The sequence below is a fragment of the Cannabis sativa genome, chromosome 2 (assembly GCF_029168945.1).
Source record: "Cannabis sativa cultivar Pink pepper isolate KNU-18-1 chromosome 2, ASM2916894v1, whole genome shotgun sequence".
NCBI lineage: Eukaryota > Viridiplantae > Streptophyta > Magnoliopsida > Rosales > Cannabaceae > Cannabis > Cannabis sativa.
Genome location: NC_083602.1, coordinates 11,848,037 through 11,863,942, shown reverse-complemented (window position 1 = coordinate 11,863,942; position 15,906 = coordinate 11,848,037).

The window sequence follows — 15,906 nt, the reverse complement described above, 5'->3', positions numbered from 1 at the left end:
TCATGATGAATTCCATGTTATCACTGTTGACTGAAAATAAACTAAATGGATCTAACTTTCCTAAATGGAATGAGAACATTAACATTACTCTCATAGGAGAAAGTGCCTTGTTTGTGTTAACTGAGCTGTCTCCTGAAGTGCCGGGGGATAATGCATCCAAAGCTGTGAAAGAAAAGTATGAGCGTTGGCAGAAAGCAAATGACAAAGCTCTATACTTTATGCTTTCCAGCATGGTTGACACCCTTAAAACTCGGTTTTCTAAAACCGAAAAGGCTGCTGAAGTAATGACGAAGTTAACTGAGCTATTCAGTAGGGCATCTCTTCAGTCTCGCTTTGACGCGGCTAAGAAGTACATCAATGCACGGATGGAACCCCATCAAAACGTGCGTGATCATGTTCTCCTTATGGCAAGTTATTTCCAAGAAGCCCAGGATCATGGTGCTGAAATGGATCATACTACTCAGGTGAGCCTTATCTTGAATAGTTTGACTCCAGCATTTCTGCCCTATACATCAAATTATGTCATGAATAAGAAGGACATAGACTTTCATGAGTTAGTCAATGACCTTCAGACTTATGAAAATTTGATTGGAGGACCCAAGAAGAAAGGGAGTAAGCCTCAAAATTTGGGGAATGGTAATGGGACGGTAAAACCTGAAGCAAATGTTGCATCTGCTTCTAGACCCAAATCGAAGAAGAAGTGGAAAAACACCAAGAAGCGTGCAAAAGCCATGAAAAACAAAAAGGCTGCTGCTTCTGGTGATGCTACACTCAAAGGAAAGTGTTTCTACTGCAATGAGAAAGGTCATTGGAAACCCCAATGTCCTAAACTTCTTGCAAAGAAACAAGGCATTTCTTTCTATAAACTTTAAGAGTTTTAGTGAATTATTATCCAATTGGATTTATGATTCTGGACTAACTTTGTTTATTTGTTTCTTCTTCTTATAGGCCAAGCTACTTGAACTCAGATGAGTTGGATCGGAAAGCTGGACCAAGGGTGAAGTCGTCCAGATGAAGATGAAGCTCTTCTATCTATTTTTGAATTAATTGTTTTAGTTTAAAGACAATTTGGATTTCAAATTTTAGTTAGGGATTTTTATCCCTGTTTTTCTCATATTGTTGCAATACCTTTTTTTTTTTAATTAATAAAGTTTATTTTATTTTCTATTCGAACCAATTGCAATTTATGAGATTGAGCTTCATTTACTTTATCTTAATTAACAATTACCACATTATATTTATATGTTTGTATGTGTAAATATTTTATTATTGATGCAAATTCTATAATATTTACAACTCTTCATAGAGTTATATTAAATAAACACTAGAAATTATTTCTATGTTTATTAATAATTGTTAGTTCTAATACAATTATTAAGAATTTGTTTAATAAAAGGATCTTTTGATCTGATAGGGGTGGAGAAAAGTTAAGAAAACTATGCAGTTCAATGATCTTTTATATATAATGAACTCTGGATAGTATTCAACTCCACATTAACTCTATAACACTTAGAGAATCATGATCTTTACAACCTTTAGGGGTGGATCATAATCTCTATATACTTAGGGGTGGAGTCTATTCCACAAAACCCTGTGGAACACATATTTTCTTTAAACATAGAAGTAATATAATGACTTAGCTATTATCAATATAAATCCTTGATCTTGATTGTATGTTCCAATTTCGTGTTACTATTGTAGTAAAAATTGATACCTATAAAAGTTCTTTGATAAAGTTTCACACTACCTTAATTGAGTGGGAGAATTTTAAAATTCTATACCCATCTTCATTAGGTTGACACTTGTGATAGGAACTTAAGAACATTATTGAAAAGCAAATCTAACCATTCACATGGATTGTAATGACCGCTTTAGTAGTTTGGATTAGTAAAGGCAATTAGCACTAATTTTTATTATTCTATTATTATTTGTGAATTAATTTAATTGTGGACCCCAATATTTAGAAATAAATATTAGAGTTATAATTTCTCAATTCCGGAGATTTTATTAGACTCTAGGGGTATTATTTAGCTTATATGTGAAATATGTGATTTTTGTAATTTTTGCTCGGCGACAACGGAAAATGCGATGGATGGCTAGATTGATCACATGGGTAAGTTTAGAACCTTATTTCTTAGTGGGAAATATTTTAGAGAAAATAAATTATCGAGATTGAGCGGGGTTAAGGAATTTGACCATTTTACCCCTAGCTTTTGAAAAACTTTAGTTTTGTGTTAAAGGGCATTTTTGTCTTTTGGTTAAATGGTAGAATTGGTGGTTGCCCTAGTTTGGTGACACCTAGCACCCCTTTTCTCAGCCAAGATAAGTTAAGTAAATCCCTTCACTTAATTAAAAAAAAAAAACAAGGAAAGGAAATTAGAAAAATACCAAATTTGAAAGAGAAGTTCTTTCTTCTCTCTCTTTCTCTTCGAAGCCAGCAAGAACAAGGGGAAGGGGCTGTGATTTTCTTATGTTTTCAGCCAAAGATTCAAGGGGAATCAACCTAAGGTAAGCTCCAATGAAACCCTTCTATAGTTTTCAAGTTTTAAGTTAGGTTGAAATGGTGTTTTGGAGTAATAGGAGCTGTTAGGTTTTCATATGCCTAGGGTTCAAATTTTAGGGTCTTGTTGAGTTGATTTTAACTCCTTGCAGCTGGTTTTGATTGGTGTTGATGGTTTTATGCAATTTTAAGTTTAGAGTTCAAAGCTTTGAGCTTTAATGGCAAGTTGTGATTTGTTGGTTTGTTCTGTGAAATACTGCCTGGATTTTGTTGCTTATATATTGTATAGGTGCTCTGGAAAGTTTCATGGCAATTGGTGGAAGATTGAGCAACCAATGACAGGTTTTGGGAAACCTGGTGCAAACCGGCTAGCCGGTTCTGGCAGGGTTCCCCGGGGCTTTCATTTTCTCAATTTTTGCCATTTCGATGCCTCGGTTGGGTGTTTTCCCATTTCCAGAGTTAGAATAACCCATTGAGAATATAGCAGAACCTAGGGTTTTGGTTTTGGGTTTCCCGGGATTAGGGTTTGAATCATGTGACTTACCCGGTTTCAAAATGTGATTAGGGCATCCATCTAGCACGAGATATCCGTTCAGGTCGGCCAGCACACTTGAATTCGGAAAACAGGTAAGAACTGTGTATAATGTATGATGTGATTATCTGAATGTATGTATGTGTTAATATGTATACATGCTTATTTGTTGTGATTCATACACTACCAACACTTGTACGGTTGCGGTACGGAGTGCATTGGTAAGGTGTATGATGTTTGGAAGTACATCATAGTGTTACCAGCACTTGTACGGGAAGGTACAAGGTGTCTGTGGTACAACACTAGATAGTACTCAAGATGCGGTCATACCTTACCTACACTAATACGAAGGTATACTGAGTGCATGTGGTACATGGTACATGGTCGTATCCTAGTTAGAACGTTCATACTCATCTGTTAAGCTCTGTAAATAGGTGTATGGGCGCCTATTTACAGGTCGGAAATTATATGATATGTTATATGCATTTCTTACTGAGTCTGTTGACTCACAGTTTCTGCTTCCATGTGTAGGTAAAGGAAAGGCGAAGGCTGAACAAGAGTGAACCTGAGCTCGGGTGAGATTGTACATGTCAAGCAGCGCGACCTGGAGTGTTCGGTCTCGGGACATCTGGGAGTTGTATTTTGAAAGTCGCTGTGCGACCAGTAGATTTGTGTATTTTGGAATGTATAGTTTGAAAAATAAATTTTACAAAGTTTGAAAACGGGATCCCGGCACTTGTAAATATTTTATTATATTACAAAGTTTAGTATTTAATACAAAAGTTTTAATTTGACACATTTTTCGAAAAATTTCTTTGATTAGCAAAGATTGCACAATAATTGAAAAAGCACTGTAGCGTGCCTTAGCATTAGGGCGTTACAATTTTGGTATCAGAGCCGCCAGGTTTGTCTACCGAAGCTTGCTAAGACATGTACAATCTTCATCAGAGAAAGCTCGGTTCAAGGTTCAGTAAGCCCGTACTTGTTTAGTACTTTAAATAAATGTGAATGTGAAAGCATGTTAGGAAGCATATTAGATTTTAATTAATTATTTATAAAAAAAAGTATGTAAAGTGTGTTGCCTTTAAGTTTTTAGAGCGGTGTTAAGTTTTGATCGCTGTCTAACCTGCCTGGCTTATGGATTTGCCGGCTAAGTCCTATTAAATGGACGCCCCGCGAAATACAAGAAGTCAGGGTGATATGGTTGAGACCGGAGGCGGTCAGAGGAATCCCTAAAATCATCGTGGTTGCAGCCGAGGCCGTGGCAGAGCTCAGGGTGGTCACCCTGTAAACCCTCCCCAAGCTCCTCCGGATTGGGAGCAAAGATTTGCGGGGATGCAAGATCGAATCCGCCAACAAGATGAAGAGATTCTGAGATTGAGGCAACAGGGTCCTCCTGCCATGCCTCCTCAAGTGGTTCAGGCCGTGGCAGTTCCAACGGTGCCAGCAGAACAACCTCTTGTTTCTACCGTATGGAGCCATTGTACGAAGGGTTCCGGAAGCAGGCACCTCCAGTGTTTCTGGGAGGTCCTGATGTAATGAAGGCTGAGCAGTGGCTCACAGTGATCGAGCGTATCCACTTTATGGAAGTGGTTGGTAATGATCGGGTGACATGTGCCACTTTCCAGTTTCAGGAAGACGCTCTCGTGTGGTGGGAGTTGATAACCCTCACTCGGGACGTCACAGTGATGACCTGGGAAGAATTCAAGGAGTTGTTTAACTCCAAGTATTACAATGAAGCAGTCCGCAGTGCAAAGCGGAAAGAGTTCACCGAATTGGTTCAAACTAAGGGAATGTCGGTTACTGAGTATACAACAAAGTTTGACCGTTTGGCCAAGCTTGCATCGGGAATTGTGCCAACTGATTTCAGCAAGAAAGAGGAATGTTTGGCGGGTTTGAGTGCGAAGATTAGACATGATTTAGTTATTCCTACTACTGAGGCAACCACATATGCAGAGATGGTTGAAAAGGCTTTGAGAGCCGAGGGTGCAGTGAAATTTCTTCAGGAGCCTCGGGTGACTCTGAGTGTTGGTGGAACCCCCACTGTTCCTACTCCAGTTTATGGTAGGGATGGTGGTGACTCCACCACTGAGCAGAAAAGAAAAGTTATTCCAGCTTCTGGGGGCTCAGGGCAAAGTAAGCGGTTCCGTGGGAACCAAGGCAGAGGAGGACGCCAGGGTTACTCTTACCCTGAGTGCCCACGATGCAAGAAACATCATCCCGGAGAGTGCAACCGAAAAGCATGCTTCCTGTGTGGCATGGTTGGGCACTTTAAGAGAAATTTCCCTCAGGCAAAGGAAGATAAGCAGAAGCTAGAAGCAAAGCCTGTACTTGCTCAGATATTTGTTATCACCCAGGCTGATGTTGCATCCAGTCCTTCTATGGTGAAAGGTTAGCTTCTCATCAACAACTCCCATTTTAATGTACTATTTGACTTTAGACTATATACTCGTATGTGGTATCGAGAGTATTTAATCTTTTGGATAGACTTTATGATTTTCTTGTAAGAGGGTTTGGAACCCTAATGCCTACTGGGGAAATTGGTTATCTCTAATAGACGCATTAGGTCTATGCCGGTTAGGATCGAAGATAGGGAGTTGGGCGCATGATAGTATGATTGAGTGGGAGTGCTGAACATATATATGGAATCTATAGCTTCTACTGGTGTATAGAAGTCAAGTGATGATTCCCTTCGAGCTTAGCAAATAGAAGTAAATGGATGAGCTCTTGTTTAAGTGACTAATTCTTAGATCACTAAACATCATTTACAGGCAGCTAAGTGTTTTAAGGGGCAAAATACATTGAGGGGTGAGAACGGTAAAATTATTCCATCTCGATGTAAATCATCTATATAGAGGATCTTTGATCACAATAAGATTATAACAATGGTTAAATGAGATAGCATATCTATATCGTGGAACATATAATATGCTCTATATAAGTTTGAGAGTGCAATTCTAAGTTCTAAGAGTGGATTCAACGAGGATCTTTGATCACTTATTGGAAGCTCAACATATAGATCCATGGTCCCCATTCTAGTTGAGAACATACTGCTTGTAAGACTCAATAATTGATTCGTGATTAATCAATTATAATTCTAAAGTTAGACTATGTCTAATTTGTGAATTTTCACTAAGCAGGGTCGAAATTGTAAAGAAAACAGATTCTAGGTTTATTTATTTATTAATGGACTTTATATGTCTCATTAATAATTAAATTAAATGACAATATTATTTAATAATCTATTTTAGTTATTAAATAATTATTTTTGGCATTTAAAAGGTTAGAATTGGAAAATTGGCGTATTTGAGAAAATAGAAATAAAATTTGTGAAAACGGCAAAATCAAGTGGGGCCTATTACTCACACCATGGCCGACCACTTATATAGGTTTTTCAAATTGATATTTTCATTATTTTAATGCCAAATAATTCCTAACCTAAACCTAGTAGTTGCCTATAAATAGAAAGTGATGGCTCAGTCAAAATAACAAGTTTTCATTAATCTTCTGACAGAAAATTCTCTCTTCAGAAAAACTGAGCCTTCCCTTTCTCTTCTATTGTCTGAAATCATTCCCTCTCTTTTCCTCTTCATAAATTTCGAACCTTAGTGATAGAGTAAGTGCCCACACACAGCAAGTGGTAACTCAATCATAGATTGGAAGACTATGAAGGATCACACACACAAAGAGAAGGACATTCGGGCTCAGATCTTGATAATACTCTGCGACAGAAAGGATACAAGGGTTAGAGATCTGAGTGGAAGGAGACATTAATTCCGCTGCATCAATGTAAGGTTTTCTTAACTTTATATGTGTTTATTTTATCGTTTTAGAAAGTTCATATTTAGGGTGTTAAACAACATACTTGTGAGTAGATCTAAGATCCTGGTAAAATAAATTCCAACAACTGGCCTCAGAGCCATGGTAATTGATTTGCTTGCAAGAAATTTGGACTTTAATACGATTGTTTGTTATTTGGATGGTTTCATGTTGTATTGAGTGTTATATGATGATTGATTGATGTTTGTGAATTTTCGTGAAAAATAATTGAAATTTTGTTTCTGGTATTATTTTTATTGGATAGTATGGAAACAATTAAGCAAGTTATTTTTTTACAGAACTCAATTTCGATTTAATTTGAATTAGTTATGATTTTTTGAAGATTAAAAAAAAATCAGGGGTGATGCACTTACATACGCGCGCGGACGAGGGTGCACTCTCGGACAGCACGCGTTCAGACACGGCTTGACCGAGCTGCATCTTCTGAGTTTTGCCGCACAGGGAGGCTGCAAACTCCCTCTTCCCTGCGCATTTTGGGTGTCATGCAGCCTCTGGAGGCTGCACGTGCAGCCTCCTGGGCAGCCCCCACAAATTGCGATTTTTTGGGTTTTTTCCCCAAAAATCCAATTTTTTATGGGATTGTTTCCCAAAATTCAATTTTTCTAATTTTAGATTTTTCTTATTTGAAATATTTCCAATTTTAAATATTTCTAATTTGGAATATTTCCAATTTTAAATATTTCCAATTATGGTAAGATTTAAAAATTTGTTAACTTCTTTAATATTTATATATTATTTAATTATAAGATTAGATATTTTGATATTTAACATATTTTAAATTAAAAGATAACTTTGTCTTTTTATTTAAAATATTATATTAAAATTATCTTATATAACAAATTAAATAATTAATAAATTTGAAATTAACATAGATATTTTTATAGATACACTTACCATAATATTTTCAAATTCAAAATTTGTTATTTTGTTATTTTGTTATTTTATTTATCATATCTTAAATATTTAAATAATTTAGATATTTTGTAGAAATTTAAAAATTGCTTAATTTAGATATTTTGACATATAATTATGGTAATTATTATTTATTTATTATTTAATTCCTAAAATAATAATTATCTAACCAAATCTATTTTAAAATTAGTTTATTTTATTAAATTATAAGATTTGAAAGTGATATTGAAGATTCTTTCTTTCAAATCATGGATCTTATTTGATATTTAATTTAATTAGATTCAAATAAACCTAGATATTTTAAAATTAATTTCTTTATTTTGAGATTTTAGGATTTGTTTTAACAACCATAAATTTTCAAAATCTAGTTGGTTAGTTTAAGAATAATAATTTAATTATATTAATATCTTATTTCAAATCTGTTACATGGACAATGTTTGTTTATTTATTTATATTGTTTATTCAAATTTTTTTTAACAAACCTATTATTTATTTGATCTAAATTGCTATGATTAACTTGTTGACAGATCCAATGATCTGATTTTAATTATAGTCCAATTGTCAATAGATCTTATAAATAATTTGTAACAGGTAAATTTTGTACTTCTTTCATCTGTGTAAACCAAGTAACATGATAGGGCCCATCCAAATCATTTGACCTTTGTGAGCCTATATGTTTGCTATTGGGCTTAGATGCATATAGGAAGCCCATTTAAGTTTTTACTAAGTAAATGGACTAGGTTGCTAAAATAAAATTTGACATAAGTAATTTTATTTAGGCCCAATTAGATTGGGCTTATTCGATGAATAACAATTGTTTATTTAAAGGTTCAATTCCTCTCTTTTGGGCCTTGTGTGAGAGTTGGGGGCCAATAGAAGGCCCATTTGTGAAGGTCCATTTGCCTTATTTAAATAATTGTATTAGGTTAATTACATTAGTCTAACCTAATTAAAATTGAATTAGCAACATAATTAACTTTTAAAATACATGATTTTTTTTTTCATTTTAATATTTTAAAGTTAATTTTATAAAAACACTTAGTTAATGATATATATTCTAGATAGTTATTTCTATACTAGTTATTATTTCTAATAGAAAAATATCATTGATTGTGAAATTAATTGTTTCATAATTAATTTTGGGTACAATCTAAGTTTAGTATATTTTCCTAGTATTAAACTAGAATTAATAATTAAGTTTCCTCTACATTTAATTATTTATTTCTTGAATTTAATACATTTAATTAAATTAAAAATTTCAATATCCAAGTTGATTTTCATCATGATACTTAAATATTGTTATTTTCATGTCATTTAATTAAAGTTAAAAATTATCTTAAGTTTGGAATCTTAATTCAGAATAACTTAAATCAGAATAATTTTCAAAATATATTTTATTTTATTTTATTAATCTCTTTCCCACAATTTCGAAATTGTATTTCTTTAATGTAAAAATTTCGAATTTTATTTGAAAAATAGATTAAAGTTGATTTTTTTTTGGGACCAACTTAAATCAATGATTTTTCATTTAATGATTAATTAAAATAAATGAACTAAAATATATTATAATTAGAAATTGAATTAATTAGTCAATGAAAGTCAAGATAGGTATTATCTGTTTTGCTTGAAGTATTTTTCTAGTGATATTTAATTAAATAGAAAATTAATATTTAAGTTGATTCTTAATCATGATACTTAAAGATTTAAAATTTTTCTTAAATATTTAATTAAATAGGAAAGTTATATTTTTTTGTTGAAAATTAATTTTTATTAATTGATTTTGGGCCAACATAAAATTAGAGTAATTTTTCCAGGATTTATTTTTATTTTATTTTAAAGCATTTTTCGAAAATTGTATTCTTATATACTTCAATTTTTCGAAATGCAATATATATTTATAGAAAATTAAATTTGAGTTGTAAATTAATTTTGAAACAACTTAAATTCAATAATTTTCTAAATATTTATTGGAAATTATTACTAAGATGGAAATAATTCACGTTCTTTTCATATCCATCTAAGTATAATTTATAAATATTAAATTAAAATTTATATTTAGAATTTTTCATTCTAGATTGGAAATTTTAGTTAAATAAATATAAATTTAAAATAAATAGATTGAAATAAATATTAAAAGAAAATACAACTCTCTAAAATAATGAGCTTTTTAGTTATAAGGATATTCGATCTCCATTGTTGGTCTTACAATAGTTAAATGTTTTCAATATAATCTCGAGACGCTAGACTTCGTCCCCCTTATGGATGGTTATTCGTTGAACGCACTTAACACCGTAAGATCTCATTTGATAAGTGTTTTGTAAGTTTTCGTCTCTATTAGACTCTCCGCTACGGTGACTACTTAGAGATAAACTTATAAAACATGAAACAATGGTGGAAGCTCATAAAATGAGAATAACCTTGACTCTCACCTACCGGGACAACGTTGGATTCTTATTTTGATCGAATTAAAGGTTGCTAGAATGGTTTGCATTTTAGATGAGCTGACAACTCTATTCAATGAATGATACTTTGACTCTCGCCTACTAGGACACTGTATTAGTTTGTTGGAAACCTTAGAAATTATTTAAGATGTGCCTGTTTTGTATTTTCACATGTCTTTGTTATTTGCTATATGTTTGATAATTTCTAAATTGTGTATGAATTTATATTGAACCATGTTATTTTCTGTTATTAAATTGTAGTTTAATTTCCAATCTTCATTGTTGGTCTAACTTGGTTTGTTGTTCTAATGGGACGAATCCGTAATAGATTGTCAACATTAGACAAACATAATAGTGTTAGATCTCGAAAGATAAATATTGTAAATGCAACATCTAGCTATTCATCAATTGATGACACCTTAGACTAGTATTTACAATATGAAATAAGAAGATTGTATAAATAAGATTACTTTGACTCTCGAAGCATCGTTGGATTCTTATTTAAAAAACGAAATTATCCTAATTCCTCTAAGCTTATTCATTTCGAATTAGCATATCATTGGATGAATGGTCTATAAATCATTTCATGTCATTCTATATTTTCTCTTAAGAAATTAAATGACGCATATGATTATATTCCCGAAATTCTATCCCAAAATGATATAAATCCTCAATCTTAGAAATCTCCTACTTGTATGGGCAGATCAGACTTAGAGTTAAATTAGTAGTGGTGGTCCAAGAAAGAATTACTCATAATATAGTTACACTTTCACATGTGTTTAATAACCATTTTCTATCAATGGATTCAAACTGTATATTAGTATGGGATATGAGTATTCTGTGACCAGAATCCACTTTCACTATTCTAAGAACACTTTGATGTAACTAAACCTGAGTCATCAAAAGACAACCATATTTTATAAATCTATGGCATTTGTATCTTGTTCATAGTGGTTTTGACAAGATCATTCTCTGCAAAGAGTTAATATGCCTATATCCACTGAAAGTAAGTTCATCTCATTCGCAGATGGATGTACATTCAGGGGTGGATATGAGTTTTTGTTGTATTCGTAAAACGATCACTCTAGATTTTACCGTATGCAAAAGAAATTTGAAATGTTTGAAAAATTTCATGAATTTCTAGCAATGGTGAAAAACCATTAAGGTAAGTGGTTAAAGATCTTGCGAACTGATAGGGGTGGAGAAATAGTTAGTAGATATGCAGTTAATTCAAAGATTATTAAATTGATTTTTTAAATTATATCCAAACTTACCTCCACAGAAATTTCGTTTTGCATATTGTTGATTAGTTACTAGTCGTTGCTTAAGTCCCTCTATGGTAATACAATTTCAGAATGATGCAATGGTTGTAAATCATTACTAGATTCATGGATGACCTAATCGAAATCTTAAGAAAAGCTAGAACTATTAACCATGGTTTGCATGTTTGTTAGCTATTCTAAGTGATTAGGGGTGGACCATCCCATAGTCATTAGATAAGAAAGTGTTTGTTAAACAAATACTACTTTTCTAAGAACAAGACTAAGTCTGAAAATAAAGTAGCAAATAAAGGAGATATTTTTTCTTGATTCCAAAAGTGTTCTATCATCTTATTCTACATATGATGATCCCACTGCCTCTGTTGTCTTGACACAACCGAAGAGGTCAATACCATATAGTTTTCATAGACATAATTCACGGTACCTTGTCGTAGTGGGAGGGTTTTTAAGGAACTCACTCTTCTTATGACTTGGAAGACACTAGTGATTAAAATCCATTGTGAGTTTAAACAAGTAATGGATTGTCAAGATAAGAAACTAAGAAGAAAAGCCAATAGAACTATGGTTTGATCCATTCACATGGAATAACCTAAAGTTTTCTACTACAAGGACATAAATGGAAATTTTCGTTAATAAGTCTATTCAATGGACTTAACAAAACTTCATGTTCCTAGTATTATAGGTTTGAGTTTATCTAAACCTATGGCTTGTGGTATACCTGGTAATTACTTACTCTAATGCAAGAAACTTACTTTAGTAAGATGATGAAGCATTTTCTTTCTAATGGCAATCTATAGAAGCTTCTCGACTTCTAGGCATAGATTTTATTTATCTAAGGAAAAGTCTCAACTATTCCAGAAAAGATAAAGCCATGAAAGAATTTCTTAAATCAACAGTGAGAGGTCTCAGATATGCTTTAGTATGCCTTAGACCAGACACCTGCTGTTGAGTTGGAGTAATGAGTAGGTATCAGATTAATCCAGGAGAAGAACATTCGAAGACAATCAAGTAAATCTTAAGATTAAGGAGAGGAACTATATGTTAGTCAATAAGGGTGTGTTTAAAACTCTTAGACTACACCACATCAGATTTCAAGACTTGCCTTTGTGGTAGAAAGTCTGCTGATAAAATGGTGATTACTCTAGGGGTGGAGTAGTGATTTTGGAGAAGTGTAAAAACCTATCTGAAATCTCTTAGTCTACGAGAGAGAGACTGAATGTTAAAGTTGCAGGAAAGGCACTTATTCAGTCTAAGGAAAGTTCTATACAATTGTGGCACTGTTCCAACTTGTCTTAACTACTAGTGTTATTTCCTGAATAACTAAAAGTAGTTGCCAAAGGTATAGAATCCAGTATCCCAAAAGAGTAGACATATAGAGAGGAATTTCACAATATCAAGGATTTTGTGATTAAGGGAAAGTAATGGTGGAGAAAAGGATGTTGTTAATTCAACCTGTTACATCCTATTACGAGGAGTTTACTACTACTACACTTGATTTGTATATCAAGGTGTTAAAGATTATTTGAAATGCACATTTTGTTTTATATTAGTGCAAGTGGGAGTTTGTTGGGTTTTGTGCCCTAAATAAAACCTATTTCAATATAATAAGATTTACTTATTAATAAAGATCAGAAATAACATTTTATGTTGCATGGTTCACATGATTTATTTCATGATTATATATATAATGTATGAATTCTATTTAAGTCCAGAACATATAAATTTGATAATGATTATAGTGTTGTCAGCACAGTGGAATATAATCTTAATTATATGTTCGAAACTTTATTCCTTGATTTGTCAGAACACTGGATTTAGACTGACATGGTATAATCAGTGATAGGTATTCTTACACCTTGGAAAAGTGTTATGTTCTTTCCAGGACATTGGCAAAGTTTACCAGTATCGGATGTATGGAGTATACATCGGAAGGACCGATATTGAACTTTGATTAGATATATTAAAATTTACCGTAATATCTATTCAATTCAATATCACCTGTTGATCCTAGATCAAATGATCTTAATCCTGATATGGTTAGGTTCAATTTCAAGAGTACTATACATGTTCTTTGATTTGTTAGTTAAGCCTACTTTTGGGTCAGGGTGATACGTACATTTTGGGAACATGATAGTATAATTGAGTGGGAGCGCTACCATAAATATGGAGTCTATAACTTCTATAGGAATTTAGAAGTGAAACGATGATATCCTTCGAGCTTGGCTAAACAGAGATAAATGGTGGAGATCTCATTTCATTTTGCTGAAATATCATTTATACGGAGCTAAGTGTTTCAAGGATAAAATACATTGAAGGTGTAACGGTAACTTAGTGCCTATTCAATGTAGATCATCTATTAGAGGGTCATTGATCAAATTAGGGTTATAACAATGGATAACTAATGACGTGTCTATATCATGGAACATATAGAGCGTTCTATATGATTGAGAGTCCAATTCCAAGTTCTAAGTGTGGATTCAATAAGGAATTAATAAGTTAGGGAATTTACTTGGTAAATTCGGTTCGACTTATTAGAAGCTCGGTTATATAAACCCATGGTCCCCATACTAGTTGAGACCATACTGCTTGTAAGACTCAGTTAATTGATTTTGATTAATCAATTATAATTCTAAAGTTAGACTATGTCTACTTTATGAATTTTCGCTAAGCAAGGGCGAAATTGTAAAGAAAAGAGATTTCAGGTTTATTTATTAATTAAGATACTTTATATGTCTAAATTAATAAATATATTAAATGGCAATATCATTTAATAATTATTTTTAAGGTATTAAATAATTAGGATTGGCATTAAAATTGGAAAATTGGAAAATTGGCAATTTTGAGAAAATGGGTATGAAAAATAACAAAATGGTAAAATTACAAAGTGAGGCACAATATCCCTTGTTTGGCCGCCCACTATGCATAGCAATTACCATTTATAGTTTTCATTATTTTAATGCCATACAATTCTAACCTAAACCTAGAGGGCATTCTATAAATAGAAAGTGTTGGCTTCAGGAAATGCATGACTTTGCACATTGTTTCCTTCAGACAAAAGCCAAGCAGCCCCTTCTCTCTCTTTTCTTCTCTAAAATTTCGAATTCCTTGAGTGAATGAGTAGTGCCCACACACATCAAGTGGTACCTCAATCATAGTGTGTAAGACTGTGGAAAATCAACCAACAAGAAGGAGAGAAAGAGATCCAGATTCAGATCTTGATAATGCTCTGCTACAGAAAGGAATCAAGGGCTAGAGATCTGAATGGAAGGAGACATTATATTCCGCTGCACCCAATGTAAGGTTTTCTTAAACTCTTATGTGTTTATTTCATTGTTTTAGAATTCAATTTAGGATGTTAACGAAACATACTTGGTAGTAAATCTAGATCCTTGTAAAATATTTCCAACAGATTCTCCTTCTTGTTGATTGGATTCTTCACAGTCTTCACACTATGATTGAGATACCACTTGATGTGTGTGGGCACTAACTCATTCACTCAAAGTTCGAAAATTTCAAGAAGAAAAGAGAAGTAGAGAGTGGCAGCTAGGGTATAGGTAGAAGGCTTAGCATTTTTCTCTGAAGGAATGAGATGCATCATCTTTTTCCTGAAATCATCGTTTCACTTCTAAATACCTATAGAAGTTATAGATTCCATATCTATGTTTAGTGCTCCCACTCAATTATACTACCATGTTCCCAAAATGTACGTATCACCCTGACCCAAAAGTAGGCTTAACTAACAAATCAAAGAACATGTATAATACTCTTGAGATCGAACCTAATCATATCAGGATTAAGATCATTTACTCTAGGATCAACTAGGTGATATTGAATTGAATAGATATTACAGTAAATTTAACATATCTAATCAATAGTCAATATCGGTCCCTTCCGATGTATAGTCCATACATCCAATACTGGTAAACTTTACCAATGCCCTAGAAAGGACATAACACTTATCCAAGGTGTAAGAATACCTATCGCTGATTACCATGCCAGTCTAAATCCAGTGAACTGACAAATCAGGGAATTAAACTTTCGAACATATAATCAAGATTATATTCCACTGTGCTGACAACACTATAATCATTAGCAAATACATATGTTCTGGACTTAATAGAATTTATAATCATGAAATAAATCATGTGAACCATGCAACATAAAATGTTATTTCTGATCTTTATTATCTAGTAAATCTGATTATACTGAAATGGGTTTTATTTAGGGCACAAAACTCAACAAAAACAAGTTACCCCTTTTCTTCTTCTCACAAATCGGTATAAATATCCCTCACAAAAATTGGTGAGAGGATCGGAAAAAACACACAAAAACATTATCTGTAAGAACCATCCACTCATTAATAACAGAGACTCGTGGACTATGGCTCATTAATGGTTGAAC